The sequence below is a fragment of the Rhineura floridana genome, chromosome 4, assembly GCF_030035675.1.
Source record: "Rhineura floridana isolate rRhiFlo1 chromosome 4, rRhiFlo1.hap2, whole genome shotgun sequence".
NCBI classification, from domain to species: domain Eukaryota; kingdom Metazoa; phylum Chordata; class Lepidosauria; order Squamata; family Rhineuridae; genus Rhineura; species Rhineura floridana.
In genome coordinates, this window is record NC_084483.1 from 101,891,139 (window position 1) to 101,911,641 (window position 20,503).

The 20,503-nt window shown below is 40.8% G+C and overlaps 1 protein-coding gene across 3 annotated transcripts in view; it reads left to right on the forward strand.

The window, feature by feature from the left end:
• The first annotated feature begins 202 nt into the window (after positions 1–202).
• The window catches only part of TMEM200A (transmembrane protein 200A), a 73,559-nt gene continuing 53,258 nt past the window's right edge, over positions 203–20,503 (forward strand). For 2 of the 3 annotated variants that reach the window (XM_061623821.1, XM_061623822.1), the window contains exon 1: positions 213–774. The gene's annotated coding sequence lies outside the window, so the exon portion shown is untranslated. Of the gene's footprint in view, positions 775–20,503 lie in introns of all 3 variants that reach the window. The other variant, XR_009762262.1, reaches the window with a different exon arrangement.

Consider the following 20,503-nt stretch of genomic DNA (forward strand, 5'->3'; position numbering starts at 1 on the left):
TCTATTTCCCAAATATAGCAGCCGGTTGGGGGTTGGCGGGCAACAGAGACTTGGCCGCTCCCTTGCTTCCACTCAGAAAAGAAGGAACCAGAGGAGTTGGGAGACGCAGCGGGAGGTACGAGGTTTTGCACGTCACCCCTGGAAGCCAGGCGCCAATGGTTGTGCTCTTCGTAAATTGGCCTTTGACACGGTTTGGGAGAGTGCATTTCTAGAAGGGATGGGGGAGAGAAGCCAGGTCACGCGAGCTCTTGAATCAACGAAGAGCGGAAAACTTTTGGATCTTGTCTGTCTCCTCCTCTCTTGCTTTGGGGAGAGAGAGAGAGACCTCCCCTTCGCAGCTGCCGAGGAGGGGCCCATTGTCCCCGCCCCCAGAAGAGAAACACCCACCGATGGCACCTCTGCTTTTCCCACGGACGAGCCAGGGGCTGCAACATCTGGCTGGCTATATACCGGTGGAGGTGAGAGGAATAGGAGCAACAGTAGTCTGTGCATCGCCGGACTTTTGCGGAAGCCAGAAATAAATGCCCCCTGCTCTGCTCACCGACCCGCCCACCGCGTTTCTGCCCCGCCCCCCCTTTCCACACACGCGCCCCCTTCATGGCTTTGTCTGCCTGAGCCCATCTGAGAATGAGGAGGGGGAAAGATGAAGAGATGCGCTCCTGGTCTGGCTGCCGCTGAGCCTCCCCCTCCGCGAAGGCACCCAAGAGGCGGAGAAGCCCTTCTGAGGAAAACACAATAGCAGCTGGACTCTCAGACCTCACACGCTTGCTACAGGTAATTCGCGGCGGCGGCGGCGGCGGCGGCGGGGGAAGGACACCCTCCCCCTTCCGCCCAGCCTTAAACCCCTTTAGATGTATTTCTTTATGCTCCGTTCCTTAAGGACATGCACAATGTCTTCAGAGGAGGATGAACAGAAGATCGTTAGGATTCCTAGAGGACGGAAGGAACAACGCTTTGTTCTTTGTGTCTGCCTCCCCATGTATATTTTAACACGCACTTGTCGTGGCGGGGGGAGAGGCAGGGGTCTCTTCGCGACAGATTTCAGTTCGATGGGGGGCAGAGCGAGCAAACGGGAAAGGTTGCGTTTCCAAAAATAGGGCACTCCTGCCTAAAATAGGGTCAGGGTATGTTAAGAGTCTGCCTGCCTCCCTTTGCAGCTGCTACACCCTCTTTTGTTTGCCTCTGAGAATTCTGAAATTCTTTAGCAACAATTCGTTACTAGCTTCGTGGGATAAGAACTGGAAATGGGGGAAACTGTTGCTACTCTCCCATGGGTAGTTTTCTGTCTCTTTTAAAGGGGCTTTTTAATTTAGGCTTTGTGCTGGTTTACAAACACAAACACACACGCTGTTGCTTTGCTGAATATTTGCAAGGATGAGACGGACAGATGGAAACTATCAAAGGGGGGGTGTACTTTTCCTTCCCATGACAGAAATGAGGAGGAATGCAAGTCACTCTGTGCTTTAATCAGGGTTAGGGTTGCCGCCTGAATTGTTAGTTGATCAGACAGATGGTTGTAAGAAGTGTGTCATGCTCAGATAACCTGTTAATGAAGAATTTAAATAGTCTGTGGTTAAAATTTACAAGGTCTTGGTCACCTTACACAGAATTCAGTACATATGCTGCTCTACAGGAATGAGTAAAAGTGTAGAGACTTTCCTAGCCAAAATTTTCAGAATTATTTTCTTTGTTTACTAACTTTCATGGTTTAGCCCTTATATTCATATAGAATACTTTTTAGTTTGTATTAATTTAAACTACACCAGATAAACTACATTTTGTAAAGTGGAACCCCAAGTAAAACTAAAAATGAAACCCCAAACAGGGAATTCTGGCTAAACTGAAGTTCTCAGAAGCTGTGCATCAGAAGAGAATCAGCATCACCATGCTTGTCAATGTGCTTCTTTCTGTAGTATTAGCTTTCCTTTGAAATACCACAACCAAATATAGCATTCAAGACATGTGTTTTAATCATATGAGTTGCAATCTTGCACACAGTGAGGCTACTTAAAGCTCATTCACAGTTGATGACCACGGGTTGTGTGCAGGATTGCAACCAGGTGTTTAAAACTGAAATTATCCTGTTCAATAAAACTCTTTCCCAAGAGAAGTTATGTATTTTGGGACTTACTTCAGTAACTTGATGTTGTCTGATATTATGTAAGTGAAGCACACTCCAGTTCTCTGGTTATATATATAGACTGAATAAGAGAAACATTTTCCCCCTTTTGTGTTTTAAGAAGGGTCTACTAAAAAGAAGATATTATATTCTTATTAAACTGAAGTATAAGTATTTGAATGATGTGGCAATAGTGCTTCATCTTGTTTCTAAACTGGAACATTTTAATGTCTACATCATGTTGCCAGTAACATTTCTTTTTTAGCAAAATACTTGTTAGAGTATAATTAAGAGGCAATTTGAGTAATTTAGTGCATGGGTAACAATTAGTCTTTTGTCCTGAGCAGAAAGCAGTGTTCATGTGGAGGAAAGCTCAACTGCAGATATATAGTAATTTGGAGAAGAAATCGTATGTAATTTGTATTGTGTTGGCATAGAAACATTTTACTTGTTGCTCTTTTGTTGGCACCAGTGTGATTCAGATGGAAGTGCACTGTGAGAAGAAGAAAATACTGACCTGAACTCACTGCCCATGCTCACATATCATAGTAAGCTAGAGCTGCTGGCTTATCAAGATTTATTGGGAATATGTGGTGTGCTAGTACAGACTGCCCAATTGTTCCCACCTAGTTCCCTCCCTGCCCTGGCATCAACAAGAGAAACAAACCAAGAAACCACAATTAAACTTGACTTTGTGTAATATCCAAACCCAGGATCCTACTTTGTTGCTACTAATATGCCAGGATTGCTAGCCAGCCTTAAAACATGGTTTATTGTTGGGTTACAAATAGTGGGTTGTTAGAGAGAAACAAACCAAAATCCCTGGTTTGGACACTTAATTGCTGCTTCCTGGTTTGTTTCTTTCACTTGCACCAGGGAAGGAGGGAAGTAGAAGCCATTGGGCAGTGGGCACCAGCATATTCATTTGCAACAGACCACAATAGCAACCCTGACTTATTGTGACATGCAAATGTGGCCAGTCCTCCCCTCACTGGTGTAGAGTTTGGGTCAAATTAAGACTCCATAAGCAGATCTTGGATTTATGGAGTGGGCCTGAAATGCTCATGCAGCTTCAGGTCTTGAGGGCACATGAATGTGCACAATGCTTCACATAAATAAACCTACTCACACCAGCAGTTAATCTATGTGAGTCTTTTCTTTCATGTACACTGGGGATAGGGAGCCTGTGGATCTCCAGATGTTGGACTCCAGATCCCATCAGCCCCAGCCAATGTGTATTGTTAGCGGTCAGAGATGGTAGGAGTTATAGTCCAAAAATATCTGCAAGGCCACAGGTTCCCCATCTCATATATACATACTGATATCTTCCTCCTCTGTCTGTAGATTCCTCCTCAGTACTTGCATATATCCTCACTGGAAAATGAACTGCTTTCAAGTCGATTCGGACTTATTGTGACCCTATGAATAGGGTTTTCATGGTAAGCAGTATTCAGAGGTGGTTTACCATTGCCTTCCTCTGAGGCTGAGAGGCAGTGACTGGCCCAAGGCAGTGAGCTTCATGGCTGTGTGGGGATTCAAACCCTGGTTTGATTCAAACCCACACTGGCTTTCCTTACTAACTGCTGCTCAAATGCACTTTACATTTGCCTCTCTTCTCTTTCGATTTCATCCAAGCTCATCGGATTGCTGCTAATGGAGAAGGAAGGTCTGAAAGAAGGCTTTACAAATGTTTTCTGACGTGAATGCAAATCACTGTTGGAAAAGCCTTGCACCTTTTATTTTGTGAATAGTGTCTCACACTGCAGTACATGCCAACACATGCAGAAGATTCTTGATCTGTGTGCCATGAAAGGGGAACAGTGTACCACTATTAAGAAACTTTTTCCCAGTATGGAGATTGAATTCCATGTCAGAAAAATATAGGAAGAAAACTTGCCTATACTGAATCATACCATTGATGATTCTGGTTCAGCATTGTCTGCACTGACTGGCAGGAGCTCTCTGGGATTTCAGACAGCTCCAGCTGGAGTTGCTGCGGATTGAACCTTGGAACCTTCTACATGCAGAATATATGCTCTTCCATGATGCCAGTGTGGGAAGCAGTACTATATCCTGACTGGTTTTTGCTAGTGCCTGAAAGCCATTCCTGTTGTGGCACAGGTGCCTCGTTCTATTTTCTAATCTAATATTCTGGGCACACATACATACAAGCTCAATGTGGGAATCTTTGTTACGATAACCTTAAAAATCTGGCTATATTCAGATGGCAACTTACTACCATTGCAACTTACTTATGATGTAATTTAGTGAAAGTCATACTATTTGGGTGGAAAAATTCAGGGAACAGTGCAGGTCATCCTTTGTTTAGAGAAGTGGTAACCAACCTGATAGCCTCCAGTTGTAGGACTACATCTCCCATCATGATGTTTTGAAGGAGAGGTGAGTCCAGCACTCAAAGAATGAAGTTGAAACTAAGTTTATATAACTAATCCTAAACCATGGGCGCTGGTGTGATTTCCTCTGAAATTTGCACAGTTGTCATGATTTGTAGCATTGCCACAACATCATGGTTTATATAATATGCTCTTGATGAAGGGATAGTTGTTCTTCATTTTTAACACACGTTATATGAGCAAGTCATATAATTCAGACATGATTCATCAGTTGTAGGAGAGTCTGCAACAACCTCTCATTATGTGCATGAACTTGAAATATGGATACTATAATCAAAAAGGATTTCTTGGTTATCTTATCATGAAGGTGTAGTCCAGACTGGCTTGAACCCTTCACAGTTCATGATGAAAGTCCACCCCCACACACAACTGCAAATGTGAGCAAAAGCCATAATTTACTACACTGTCAGTCCCTCCTAAAAAATATCATAAAATGCTGCCGTATGTTCTGATACATTATCCAAGAAAGAATTCAGGGTCAGTGCTCAGTTATTGTTCTGAGGACACTTGTCTTTTTCTGACAGTCAAAGTTTTGAAAGTATACTTTTGAACAAATGCTTTTCTCACATGCATTAGATGTCTGCAAAGTAATAGGATAGGTTAAACATTAACAGTGCCCTTCAATGATGTTCTGTTTTACAGTATAATTAATTTAGAAAAGATAGTATTACATGATAAGAAGTGTGATAATTTTTCAATATGTTCCGTGTGGTCCAGATTTTTTTCAATTAAACTTTGTGGCTGCTTTAAAGGAATTAATTAAAAATGATCTGAGCAGGAAAATAGCAACCATGCCATAGATGAATTAAATCTGGCATGAATTGATGAGTTTGTGGGAAGGATTGCTGCCCCATAGTTCTTGGTGAAGAACATCCATGTAAAAAGCTGCAAATTTCCTTGAAAATATTTAACTTAAAGCCAATATTTTGCTGTTGACAACATAGTTGAATCTCTGGATCTGAGACAAAACCCTTTACACAGTTGTAATGGATCAATTCTCACTGTAATCAATGCCAAATATGTGTATCATTCAACACCTACATGGAACCCCATCATAAGCACCAGCTGTGTTCTAATATATTTATACTAGCATTAAACCCTTTCAGTATTAGCATAATCTACAGTTTCCAACTTTTTTACTGGCTGTGCTCCTGTGCCTTTGTCAACTTCTTGACATGCCAAAATGAAAGGCTTAACCTGCTTTATTTCTGCATGTCAAATGACTGTTAAAAGCACACAGCAGGATGAGCAGAAAAGATGGCATTTCTACTCTAATGTATGGGGCCTGTGGTTAATGGGGTAGATATGTAAAAATGATGTTTTCTGGCATTAGCTCCCATCCTAAGCATTATAAAACAAGAAATCTAGGATCAATTAGATAATAAGTCTGGGATCAAGCTAGGAGTAATTTTTGTTTCTTTTTAAAGCTAAATTGGAAAGTAGCCGCTAGAAATTGTGAATCCACTACAATCAGGCTTTTTCAACCATTCAACACAAGTTGAAAAACAAACAATGGTGTGTGAAAAATGAAAAGTGTCTTTTAAGTTTAAACCAATGATAGTATAAGCATGGCCAGGACTAACACCCCAACCCCCAGCACATTTAGATCAAGCAGCAAACATGCAAAATGTGGACAGATACGGCTCTTGTAAGGATTACTGAACAGATCTCATGAAGTGCATTATAATTATTACTTTTAGTCAAAGGAAAATAGTGAGAAAAGATGGTTAATCAAATGTGCCCCAGGTCCACCAGTCATAAGAACCCATATTATGTTATGTTCATTGGAAGACAGCCATTGCCTTGTCCATTCAAGATACATTCATCAGCTGATTTAGCAGTTCCCTCTCCTGAGAATTAAATTTAACTAGGGTTTAAGGTTGGTGCACTTGATGTAGCCAGGCCTAGCCCTGTCATTATGTAGAGTGAAATGGCTAGCTTAAGTGGCAGATGAGCTGCAGAGCAGCAGTGAGGTGTTGGTGGATAAAGTTTGGGTCTTGCACCCCCTGTGCTAGCCTACTGCCTTCAGGTGTGGTAGATGTTGCTGTCCTGTTGCCAGTTTTGAAGTAAGAATCAATTGCCAGTTTGGTTGGCTTCTGTACATGGAAAGGAGTCGGGGATCTTATCCTTCACCTCAGACAGCAAAATGTCTTATTTATTACATTCATATCCTGCCTTTCCTCCCAAAAGCTCCCCTTAGTTCTCGCCTTACCAATTTTATCTTGCAACACCCCTGTGAGGTAGGTTAGACTAAGACATAGTGACTGGCCCAAGGTCACCCAGTGAGGTTCATGGCCAAGTGGGGATTTGAATCCTGGGCTCCCAAGTTTTAGTCTAACTCTCTAAGCACTTTGCCACACTGGCTCTCAGCTATGAATGTAACTGCCACATAGCAGCCACTTTTAGCCTGATTCAAACCACTTGTACTCATTCTTGTGTTCAGTTCAATATGCTTAAGGTGATATAATTTAAATTCCCTGTTGTGGCTTTCTCTACAAGGATTGTCCTCTGTGTGTGTGTGTGTGCACACACACACGCACATGCATGTGTGCACTGAGTTGCTAAAGATCCGATGATTTTCCTCTGCAGGGTCTTCAGGAAGTGGAGAGAGGGAAGTTCTCCATGATGTGAAGAAGATGTTTGTATTTTCCCATTTACTGGCATGCAGTCATTTTATCTTGCAGCCATGATTATTGTGTCTTAAGCTGAAGAAGGGTTTCCCTTTCTCTCCCACTCAGCACTTCACTTTATAAAAGTAGCAATTATTTCTTGGCAACTATGCGAAAGCAATAAATGTCACTCTTTAGGGAGCAGTCGAACCTTTCTTATGTTTGATCTTATTGAAAAGAAATGTAGGAAGCACAGAATTTTGTACATTGTGATGAGTAATGAGTTGGGGAATGGGATTTGTGGTAATTTTCTGCAGCCAGGATCCTGTGAGTAAAACATACTCAGGGATTTCTTTAGAGAAGTAAATCTTAAAGGTCCCAGAGCAAATGGCATAGCCAGAATGCCCTTTGGCAACATGATAAGCCAATGAAAAGCAATCACACCCTCACTCAAAGGTTAAACAAAGCCATAGCATAGCATCCTTTTCCTTTTTTTAACTAACATATCTGAAATCCTACACACTGATCTTTTCCACTGCTTTACTACAGGAACAGCTTGAGCTTTTGGTGAAGATCTGGATCATACAAATGTTCAAAGCTCTACCCCAAAAGGAACTTAATTCACCTTTAGTGCACCTGGCAATGAAGGGAACTACTTTCATATGTAGTTCAGATATTTTTTTAACTAGTTTAGGTTCCTCTTATGGATCAGTAACTGGTTAAGAAATGGGAAGCGGAGAATAGGAATAAATGGATAGTTGTCTTAATGGGGGTATGTAAAAAGTTGAGTCCCCAAGGATCAGTATTGGGAACTATGTTTTTAAAGTTGTTCATAAATGATCTAGAGTTAGGGTGAGTAATTAGGTAGCCATGTTTGCTGATTATACCAGTTGTTTAGGATAGTTAAACAAACAAACAAAAAGATTATGTGAAGCTCCAAAAGGATCTGTCCATTTTAGGTGACCGTGGTAAAGAAATAGAAAAGGATCTCTCAAGTTGGGTGAATGGATGTAAAATAGCAAATGCAATTCAGTATAAACAAGTGTAAAGTGATGCACATTGGGGCAAAAAATTTAATTCACATATACACACATGGGGTCTGAAGTGGTAGTGACTGACTAGGAACAAGACCTTGGGGCCATAATGGATCACTCAATGAAAATGTCAAGCCAGTGTGGCAATCATGAAAAAAGTTAATTCCATGTTGGGATTATTAGAAAATGGATTGAAAATAAAACTCCCAATATCATAATGCTGTTATAAAATCTTTGGTGCAACTGCAGTTGGAATACTGTGTACAATTCTTCTCACCTCAGAGAAATTGTAGAGCTGGAAAAGGTTCAAAAAAGCATAACCAAAACTCCCCTGTAAGGAAAGGTTATAATATTTGGGGCTTTTTTGTTTAGGAAAAAGAGGGGGGCATGAGAGAGGTGTATAATTATACATAGTGCGGAGAAAATGGACACTTACCCCTCTCTCTCTCTCTCTCTCTCTCTCTCACACACACACACACTCACACACACACACACACACACACACACACACACAACTAGAACCTGGGATCACCCTATGAAGCTGAATATTGGAAGATTCAGGATAGATGAAAGGAAGTACTTCACACAGTGCATAGTTAAAACTGTGGAATTCAGTGCCACAAGATGCCACAAGATGGTTACCAACTTGGAAAACTTTGAAAGAGCATAAGATATGTTCATGGAGGCTAAGGCTATCAGTAGTTAACAATCATGATGGCTGTGTATTACCTCCAAGTATTAGAGGCAGTATGCACAAGTATTAGACGCAGTGGTAACACAACTCGGAGACTGCTGTTGCACTCATGTCCTGTTTATGGGCTACCCATAGGCCTCAGGTTGGCCACTGTGAAAACAGGATGCTGGGCTGGATGGGCCTTTGATCTAACCTATCATTAGATCTTCTTACGTTCTTATATTTGGAGTGATAAGACACACGGTGTGCAGGCCTGAGATAATATGGCTCCAGTATACTTTCCTAAACAATGTTCTTTCATACTGGCCTTGATTAGTACAATTATTACTTCAAAAAAGTGGCTGCCTTTATATTTTAGTATGGAAAGCCACCTTAACACATTAAGTTGCCACCCTGGGCTCCTGCTGGGAAGAAGGGTGGGATATAAATCAAATAATAAATAAATAAAACTTGGAATTATTCTGTGTACAAACATCTGGTGACATCATTCCAAGCACAAGTTGCTGTAACCTTAATTTGACATCGATAGGACTTGTTCTAGCAGATGAAGTTACTGCGGTTTTGAATCATCAGACTTATCATAACATATGACACAGATGTTCAGAACAAGCAGTTGTTTATGAGACAACATCAAGACTGTTATATGCTTTCTCTGGACAGTTTGTACTGTTCAGCTAATTGGTACATACTGATGTCTTTGTAATGGGCTTTATTGATATATATAAGGTCCATATTACAGGACTGATGCATCCTGAATGAAGAAAAGCTGAAACTTCCAAGGACTACAGTAAGAATCATTTGGAGTTTAGAGCAGAGATGGGGAACCTATGGCCCTTCAGATGTTGTTATACTCCAGTTCCCATCAGCCCCAGCAAGCATGGCCAACAGTCAGCAATGATGGAAGTTGTAGTCCAGCAACATCTAGGAGTGGGGAAATGTTTAGCCTTAAAGGGTCCATGCATAGTTTTTACTTGAACAATTGTCATCACAGGGTGCTGCTGTGCAGGCTGATTAAGCCCCACTCAATGCATAACCCTACAGATGTCCCCAAATAATCAATATATTCTTCCTTCCCCTTCCACAACTTTTAAAGATACAGAAGACCTCTTGGAGGCCAGGCCTGGCAACCAAAAGTCTTCTGTATCTTTAAAAGTTGTCCAGGGAGAAGGGAGAATTGCACCTTGTGGTATTTCCCATTACAGAGTTGCAAGAACACCTGCACTTGGCTGACTTTCTCTTCTCCTAAAGATACAGGATCAGTCTCAGGCCAAGAACCTGGAAACCCTAGTATTAAGCTATAGATGTGTCACTGGGTTGACTTAGTCTAATGCAGGAGTCACCAACCTTTTTGGACCATGGACATATTTTTAATCTTGAGAGAGTGCTGTGTGCTCCAGTCACAAAATAGCTACTATGGGAGGAGTGGCAAAACTCAAATTAGAAAGAGTACTGTCATGGTGAAGCTTTTTCCATAATTGTATTTCCATACTAGAAAAGGCTTAACCTGATGGATTTTTGCCTGCCATACATGTTAAAGGCACAAGAACCCTGTTTATTCTTCAGTGCCAAAAAGACTTTTGAGTAGATATGTATACCATTGTACTGTAAGTTAACTATATAGTGAATTCCTAATAAGTACCTAAGCCTGTTTGCAAAGTTACCTAAGCCTCTTTGCAAAGTTTTAACATTTGCTTTTAGGGGGGAAGGGGGATTCTTTAATCTTTACCCACACTTACTGTGTGGTAGTATTTCCAAAAAATAACTGCTACCAGATCTCAGATGAATCCACCGCAGGAAAGCTACATCCTTGTCAATAGGGCAAACTATGGAGAATTCACGGATTAGAAAATAAGACAGGAGCAGGGAAAAGGGTGAGGAAAACAGCATATCTTTAGGACCCCAGGGATTCCTATTGCCTGATGCCCAAATAACTCACTTATCAATCACAGCTGTGACTTCACTCATTGGCTAAAAACACTAACAGGCAGGAGCTGCCAAGTGAGTGAGCCAAGTGAGCTCATTTCACAGAAATCACTTAGAAAAGTACCTGCACATTTTCCTTCATAACTTTTTCTTTTAGGTGTGAGGTGGAAACATTTCTGTTCTGCCAGGTTTTTTAATAGCCCTTTAATTGTATTTTTATCATCTGATATTAAAGTTGTCCTCAGGGATATGGGCTGGTGCAAACTTTTTAGCTGCTCTTTCATAGTGTTTTAAATGTTTTGTATTGCTGTATTTTTGAGGACACAGTTGGTTACACAGTACAGAATTATAACTAATAAATAAATAGGCTGTATTCAACTAACTCCTACTCAGAGTAAACTCATTTATTTCTAGGAGAGGTAGATATATATAAAAAATGAAAGCTCAGAGTCTGGAGCTCCTGTCTGGGGGTAACAGTGAAGACCTTAGGTGGGCCTCATGACATCTGTGGGTGCTTGGTTGGCAATCTCTGCTGTATTGCATCTCTTTATAATTGCTGTAGCCATTTTGTATATAACATAAAAACTCTGGGTTGCATTTTTGCTTTAGCAGAATTTGGGTGTGCATCTTTCTTCCCATATATATATTTGGAGTGACAAGGATGAGGGAGACAGCTGCTTTTACAAGCACTAGGACAGGCAGGATATATTACATCAAACAGAACATCACCTGCAGGTCCTGCAATATAATTTATGTCATCGAATGCAAAAGACCAGGATGTTATAACCAATACGTAGGAAAAACCACAACTGACCTATGCACACGCTTCAGAAACCACAAATCTGCAATCTTAACAAAAAAAGTGGAGCAACCAGTTGCAAAACATTTCAACACTGAGGGTCACAGCCTGTTGGACTTTTCTATAACAGCTGTAGAGATGCCAACAGATCCAGCAGCATTGACTAAAAGGGAGAACTTTTGGATATACTCTCTGGACACATTGGCACCACATGGCCTGAACCTGGAGGACAGTACCACCACTACTTAGCTTCTGTGAATGAAGCCCCTCCGACCATTCCATCCTCAGAGTTCTATAACTGCCACCTTGGTAACAGCATTTGTATGTTAGCAGCTGATGGAGGCAGAAGCTGAAACGTTTTGGTATTACAATAAAAACCTCTGTTTTGTTAATCACAATTACTCGTGCACATATACACACACATAAATATGTATGTAAGTGTCATGCTTACAAAAGGGGGAACTTTGGTTACCTGTGGGGGGAAGGGGGAAGCTCCAGTGACCTCTGTGGGGGGGAAGGGGAGCTCTGGCAACCCTTTGGGGGGCAGGGGGTCTCTGGCAAACCCGGGGGGAAGGGGGTGAGATTTGGCAACAGAAGGCAGGGTTGGGGAACAAAGCAAGCAGGGCCAGCAGCCTCTAGTGTGTGTGTGCGTGAGACAGAGTCCATCCTTTAATATTTGAGCACTTGCGCAGTTCTTAAGAGTAACTAGTCAATCTATTGATTTTCCAGTGGATTGTTGTTGTTATATGCCTTCAAGTCAATTACGACTTATGGCGACCCTATGAATCAGCAACTCCAATAGCATCTGTTATAAACCATCCTGTTCAGATCTTGTAAATTCAGGACCAAAATGAACAAGTAAATGGATTTTTTTATATGTAGCTGACATAATGCAGATCATGTAAAAGGGGATAAAATGCCAGCAGAACAGAAAGAATTATATGAAACAAATGATTTCATGTATTACTTGATTGTATCTAAATTTGATTCATGGTTTGTAAGCAGATCAAAAAATGTCATCAACAAAAACTAGTTTTTTTTAAGAGTACCCATTCCTAAGGATATATTACAATGATGCTTCAGTAGTGCAGAAGTCATTGCTCTCTACCACAGTTGTTAGTAGCGGTTAGTGTGTTAGATGGTGTGCCAAACTTGGAGATGACATCTGCCCTGCACAGAGGTAATGTTTAGGGTTGCCAGGTCAGAAGCATCCCAAACCCTGAGATTTCAGGGGTGGGCTCTAGTGATGTCATGGGGGGCAAGCCGTACTGATGCCATGGGAAAAGGCCCTAGTGATGTCATAGGGGCCGGGCCCTATTGATATCGTTAAGCATGATACATTAAGCATCAACCACAGTTGCTTGGAGCATACCACTCAAACAAAAAAAATTCTAAGATTGGAAATTAAGATAGAAATCTTAGCTAAATGAGAGTATTTCCAGGTCCAGCTGAAAGGACAGGATCATTCCTTCTCATCTGCTTAGAGACCCTGAGTAAGGAACATATAATCTAGCCTACTTGCTTCTGGCAATAAGGGATTAAGTGTCCTCAGGCTAGGCCTGTCACCAGAAGGCCATTGTAGGAAGAAAGCCTAATGTTGTGGAGATGTTAGATGGGAGCACTCAGGAGTAATGACAGATGCCCCTGAAGGCTGCAATTCTAAACACAATAACTAAGGGACTAATCCCCATAAAACTCAACATGACTTAGTTCTGAGTAGATATTGTTAGGATTGTGCTGTTGGTAAAGCTTGACTAGGGATCCTCTACAAAGATATCCATAACAAAGCAGGATTAGCAACCCCCTGCCTGGAATGCCCTGCCTACTTTTTAACGTGGCTGCTCCAAACCTCTTTACAGATGTAATCCTTCATTGCAGAGAGAGGTTTGAGAAATGAGTAAGAGTTAAGAAGATTCTCTGCTCTTTCCTCCCTACTCTGTGGGCTCCTATAAACTCACTTTGACAGCCAACCCAATTCCAGTGAGTAATAATTGACAGAGAGAAAACACACATGGCTTGGTCTACCTTCACAGGCAGTAGATTGGGAACAACAGCAATTGAAGCGACACTTCCCAGTATGTGAATTCTCTTTTCATTATTGGGCAAGAAACAAAGCATCATGCAAATAACAAGGTGCATCATCAGTGGGTTTAAGGGAGTTGAGCTGACCACATGGAACCACTGTTGCAGCTTCTATGAATGTAAGGGAGTAAAGACAGAGGTAAATGAAATTCAAATAGAAAAAGAAAAACAAAAGACAGCGATGATTTCCTAAATGCAATACCATACCAACCCCAACAATATTTCTATGAGTAAGACAGAAAACTCAGCATCCCATAACCAGTCAGGGTTCCTAAACAAAACTAAAAAAATCCTGGCAGCCAGTCAGCCAAGGTCACAGAAATCCCCATGAAGCACAACCAGACCGCAGGGCTGCAGTTAGTGCAGAATGCTGCAGCATGATTGCTGACACAAGAGAGACCCTATCAGCACATAATACCTCTGCTCTGAAATCTGCACTGGTTGCCAATTTGCTACCAGGCCAAGTTCAAGGTGTGCTTTTCATGTTATGGGTTCCACAGAGTACTTGTTCTGCTCTTGTAAGAAAGCGATCCTTTAGTGTGGCAGTACCTACACTGTGGAACTCCCTGTCTATTTACATTTACAGGCACCTTCATTGTACACATTTTGGCACCTGCTAAAAACATTTTTGTTTAGGCAAGCCTACGCAGGCATGTGGAAGCTATTATGTTTTTCTCTGTTTTTAATTCATTGTTGGTTTTTTATTTTGAATGTTTTAAAATACCTGTCTTTGCCAATAATTTTATTGTTTTAATTCCTTCTATAAACTGCTATGTGGTTTGTTTGTTTTTTACAATAAAGCCATATATAAATGTTGTAAATTATTATTATTATTATAAAATTTTATTTATACCCCACCTTTCGGCCAAAGGCCCTCAAGGCGGCTTACAAAGAAAAATAAACACAGGTATAAAAATACAATATAAAAATACAATAAAAGCAATACAATTTACAAAAATTAAATTAAATAACAAATAACATGATCATTATTGGCACCGTCAAGAAAGAGGAGGTGGTGTTAGCGGGGGCGGCAGCTCCCGAGAGGCAGAAGAGCAACAGGCATTTGTTACAGTGAAGCTGTTTGCTGTTTCAATGTTGTCTTCCTCTCCATGTCCTCGGGCTCACTCAGCTGCTGCTCCCCGGGCTTCTGCTGGTGGTGGTGGTGATGGTTTATGTCGGGGGCGGCTGCGGGAGCTCAGGCTCTGGCGCCTGGGCCTTGCCTGGAGCAGGATACATTGGGTGGTGACACATTGGGTGGTGACACAGGATAAGAATAAATAAAATACATAAATAAATTTTGGAGTCACTGTGGCTTGGGTCTTTTTACTCTTTTACACTGAGTCAGGCCATTTTGTACCATCTAGCTCAGTACTGATAACATGGACTAGCATTGGCTGTCCAGGATTCCAGGCAACAGTCTCTTCTAGAGATTGAATTTTGGACCTTTGCATGCACAGCATGTGTCCTACCACTGAGCTACAGCCCTGTTTAAAAACATATCTTTTAAAATAGTTCTTTTCAATTCACTAATGAATGCACAGCATACTAGGGCAGATCCACACCATGCATTTAAAGCACATTCAACATACATTTGAAGCACATGAATCCTCCCACAGAATCCTGAGAACTGTAGTTTGTTAAGGTTGGTGGGAACTATATTTATTTATTTATTAAATTTATTAGTTGCCCATCTGTCTGGCTGTCCAGCCACTCTGGGCGACGTACAAAATAAAAACATACAAATACATTAAAACATTAAAAAACTCAACAATAATAATAAAACCTAACCCACCCCAAAAGCCTGCCTGCCACTATAACTGTGAGGGGGAAACTACATTTCCCAGGATTCTTTGAGGAATGTCATGCATTTTAAATGTGAGTTGGATGTGCTTTAAATATATTATGTGGATCTGCATTACTTCATAAACTTTGCTTGCATATAAATCATTTTAATTAATTTTTAAAATGGAAATCAGCTACAAAGATTACTGGGTGACCATGGGCTACGCAGCATCTCTCAGCCTAATCTGTCCCCCGGGTGAAAACAACAGAGGGGTACCACGACCACCCCAATGAAGAAGGGCACACTTAAAATGTAGAGGAAGTAATCATTTGTAAATAATAATTTACAACCATAGTGTGAAATCAGATACGTATCAAGACATAGCGTGAAGAAATATGTATATAAGATGAATGTCAAAGATGTTATTTACACAACCTGTAAAGATATTTATAGTGCAATCCTATGCATGTTTACTCAGAAGCAAGTCCCAATGTATTCAATGGGGCTTACTCAGACAGGGAAGCATGCACAGGTCTGCAATTCAGTGATAAGGAACTTCACTCACCCAATCCAAAATTCAGATTCATGCCGCATTAAGCTGTTTTGCAACTGTTTTACACTTGTTTTATGGTTATTGGATTTTAAATGGCTTTATTTCTTGTGAGCAGCTTTGGTTTCCAACCCTACCTAACAGGGTTGTTGGAAATATTCCATATACACACACACTGGAGATGTAAAAATACATACACACCATATAATAGTTTATTGTCAAAACCAGTTAGCCATTGCAGAACATTTTTTTTTTTAAAAAGTATTAGTTTCTTGCCAAATAAAAGCAGTGACACCTAAGTAAGCCCTGCCTAACTGCTTAAAAAAAAGGATCGGAGGGGAGAGAAAGATTTACAACACAATCCTTTTGTATGTTCACTCAAAAGTCTCATTGATTTTCAGCACAATCCTAACCATGTCTACTCAAAAGTAAGTCCTATTGAATTCAATGGGGTTAGCTCCCAGGTACTGGAATTAGCATTGCAGCGTTACTCCCAGAAAAACTCATATTGGGAAGATTTTCAAAACAGTTTATGAATAAGACGAATAAACTCCTTAATTGACTCCTTAATTAGAAAAGTATAACACTGCAGCATGTACAGTTTTTAAAACCTCTGTTCAAAAATTTTGAAAGATAAATGTATAATGCCATTTTGCAAGTAATTAAAAAAACCCTGCATGTACACTTTTATGCCTCCCAAGATCCTGCTGTGATCTTCTGTTGTAGTGCAATCCTGTGCATGTTTACTCAGAAGCAAGTCCCAATTCTGTACAGAGAAAGTACTCTTTATGCTGCTGAAAGCTATATATTTACTGAATTCTTGATGTGAGACAAACAGGAAAAGGAAACTGTGGGTTTAGCTGTTTCCTGGGGGTTAACAAATCTTGTCAATCACAACCCTGACTTCACTTACTGGCTAAAAACCTGAAAGGGCAGGGATTAGAGGAGCAGGTACTAACAGAAATTGTGTGGGGGTGTCTGACATTTTGGTTTATATCTTTTGAACCAAAAACTTAGTATTTTGGTAGAAACTTAATATATAAAAAATGAAAGCTAAGAGTCCAGATATTAAGTTGACTCACCCAGAGACCTGGAGAAGATCCCCAAAAACTGGAGTCTCCAGGCGAAAACTGGAGACCTGGCAACCCTAGATGGTAGCTATGTTAACAGTGTTCATTAGACAACCACACATCAGAGCTCTAGGTTGACATTGTATAGTGAGGCACTGAAGGTGAAGAAAGTTCAGCTGCAGAAAAGAGGCAAGGTTCAACTAGACTTGAGTACATTTAAGTCCCAGTGGTTTTAGTTGGAGAGAACATTTTGTGGGACAGACGTGTTGTTCAAATGGCCTATCAAAATCACTGGAACAAGGGAGTTTGTAATGCTTAAATACTTCTCACTAAAACTACTGGAACTTCAGTGTGCTTAACTTTGACAGGTTTGTGCCAAAGGTACAATCTCCTGACTGCTTATCTGTGATGCACTAACTCATTACACTTGATCTATCTGAAGGAAACTCTTCCATATTGTCTTTTTTTAAATAGGACAGTCTTTAGGATGATACAGGTTTAATCAACATCCTGTAAACCTTCCCAAAGTCTCTCCACTCTTCTTGTGCAAGTGGTTAATGAAAAACTACTACATTAGTCTAGAAAGACTGCATAGCATAAAATAAATGTTTTGTGCTCAAGTGTCTGTTCATTGGCACTTCTCAAGTAGTAGTAGGATAGGTGCTTGTCTATTCTACTTGCACAATGAATATAGCTTTCCTTTCTTCTCTCATATTATTGTGTAAATAGATTGTGTGTGTGTGTGTGTGTGCATGCACACACTTTTTTGGTAAAAAACCCCAAAGGTGCTGGTACTCATATCTTGATAAAAGTGTGGTACCAGCACAAAATGGCTGCCATGGGTGGCAAAAAAAATAGGTGATGGTACTTAAAAAAACAAAACATTGTGTGTGTGTGTGTATGTGTGTGTTTTCTCTGCAAAGCTGATTACCCCCTTTCATATTATATTGACAATGTGCTTCAAAACCATTAATGTGTATAGAATGATTTTCAAACAAACAGCCGGGAGTAAATAACAATGAGTAATTTTTAGGGAAGAAGGCATTAATTGGTCAGATCACCAAAGTGGATATTTAATTCGGTTTGAATTAAAGCTCTAAAAAGGGCTGTCATTGATGGTGAAATTGATTAAATAACTTGTTTGTATGCCCCGGTGATGCATTCAAAATTTTCCAAGCAGTAAATATTTTGCACATGTCAAGATATACTGCTGTCTTCATTGATAATCATGTATTAATATTTATTTTTGTTCATTAAGGAGTTAACAATATCAAACAAAAGAACTACTACTTTTCAGACTAAGTTTTGACAACTTCTTTCCAAGTCCTTGATAAACTATTCTTTTTTAAGATGCTTCTGATCACAGCTTCCAAAAAGTCAATCACCAGCTAACAAATTTCAAAGTAATTCATGATATTGTAGCAGAGAAAGCTGTCTGCCAGTTTACTGTATTAACTAGTGTGATGGATGAATAACTAGCCATTCTTTGCTTTTCTGATGCAAAGGCAGGTTTTTTGTGTGTGACAGTACTCACTGGTTCGGAGTACTGGCACTTCTGTTTTTGTTGACAATGCCAGCCATTTTATGCTGGCACCCATGGTACTTTCATCAAGTTATGAGTACCCGCACCTCATTTTTTTTAATCAAAGAAACCACTGTTCAGAGGTATATGGTTTTCCCCATAGAACAATGGTGGGGAACCTCCATACCATGGGCCTAATATGATCCAGCACAAGTCTTAATTTGGCCCACAAGGCTGTTTTCCCCAAACCACACCCACGTACCCCACACCTGTGATGTCATGTATGGGGCAGCTGAAGACACAGTTGCATAAGAGCAATGGGGCGCTTAAAGTGCACTTCCAATTGTTTCTTGGCAAGTGTGCCTCACTGACAACATCAGTGAGACCCTTTGAAGTTGCCCATTTGCAGGCATGATTTGGATTCAAACTGTTCCTGGAAATGGACAGTTTCCCCCTTCACATCGGATATGCAAGCAGTTTCGCTGGCTTGCAGAGGAAAAAGTTCCACTTGCAGGGGTGGTTTGAATTCAAACCATGCCTGCAAACAGACAAATCAGCTGATTGGCACTAACAGCAAGCCCCTTTTAAGTTTTCACCTGACACAATAATGATGTCAGATGACTGACAGGTGGGCAGTCCAATCCACCTGCCAAAGTGGCCTGCAGAAGGTACAGAAGGCCAGATCTACTTCCCACCACTGCTGTAGATAGATCAAGTTGAAATCATGAGAATGAAAAGCCCATATGGAACAGGTAGGAAAGATCGTTGGAGATAAGCGAGTAGAAATCAAGATTCCTGATCACAGATTTCCTCTGCAAATTTCACATGTAATTTTAATGCACACATCAATATTCCCTATCTGTTTTCTTCCAGGAATATGCCCTATATAGAAAAATTGGGTGGAAAGTGGCCTTTATAGAATGGGGAAGACTCAAATTCTTTGGTCCCTGATCTTGCAAAAATACATTGTTTCAAAGTTTGAAAATATCTGCTATGTTAATTCATAAAAAACAAATCCACCTGCATATATATATATATCCTCATTCTGCCTAACCAGTTCAAGCAAGGCATCCAAGGAGTTCAGTAAAGAAAGCAGACGTTTATCAAAAGGTCCCAGGCCTTGTGTGCTAGGAGTACCTTACCCACCTGCCCTCACCTCAGTATTGTAACAGAGGAGAGAATATCGGGGTATTTCCACACATTAACTTAATCCTGCCACATGGATTGCCCAATGCAAATTTGTCCAAGCCATTTAGTGAGCTGCTCCACCATTTGTGCTGTTTGGGTGGAGCAGCTCACTTTGTGGATTGGGCAGTTCTTCACATCAACTGAAAATTTCCTCAAAGACCATTTGATGCAGTGGACATTTCCTGAACCACAAGGTGAACTGCTGAAAACAAGCTGCCCTACTTGCATCATGTCAACACCCACCAATGGAAAGATTTAAAGCAGGCTGAGTTTAGTGTACCTATAACATTTTATCTAGCTCTGACAGCACTTTTAAGCAAAAGACGTGTGGGAAGGGAGAAAAAAGACAGTAGTGTAGGTTGCTGGGATGGTGCCTAATAACATGGGAGAGAAGTGGTTGGGGTTGCTGGCAGAAGGATGGAAGTAAAATGAGTTGTGGCTTGTTACTCTTGTCTCAGTTATGTATGGACAGCACTGTCACTTTCATTTGGGTGGGGGAAGGTGGATGGTGTATCTCCAGCAGAACACACAGGATGAGAGATATTCAGTTGTATGCTATTGAAAATGTGATGCAAGGGACTGCGGGACTGCAAGCCACACACTCAAGCAGATAATGGAGAAACACAGAAGGACTCTTTAGTGGTGTCAGCCCTTAAACTCCTATCCTTCTTAAGCAATAGATATATAACCCTTCCACCCCACTGTGGAAAAACTTG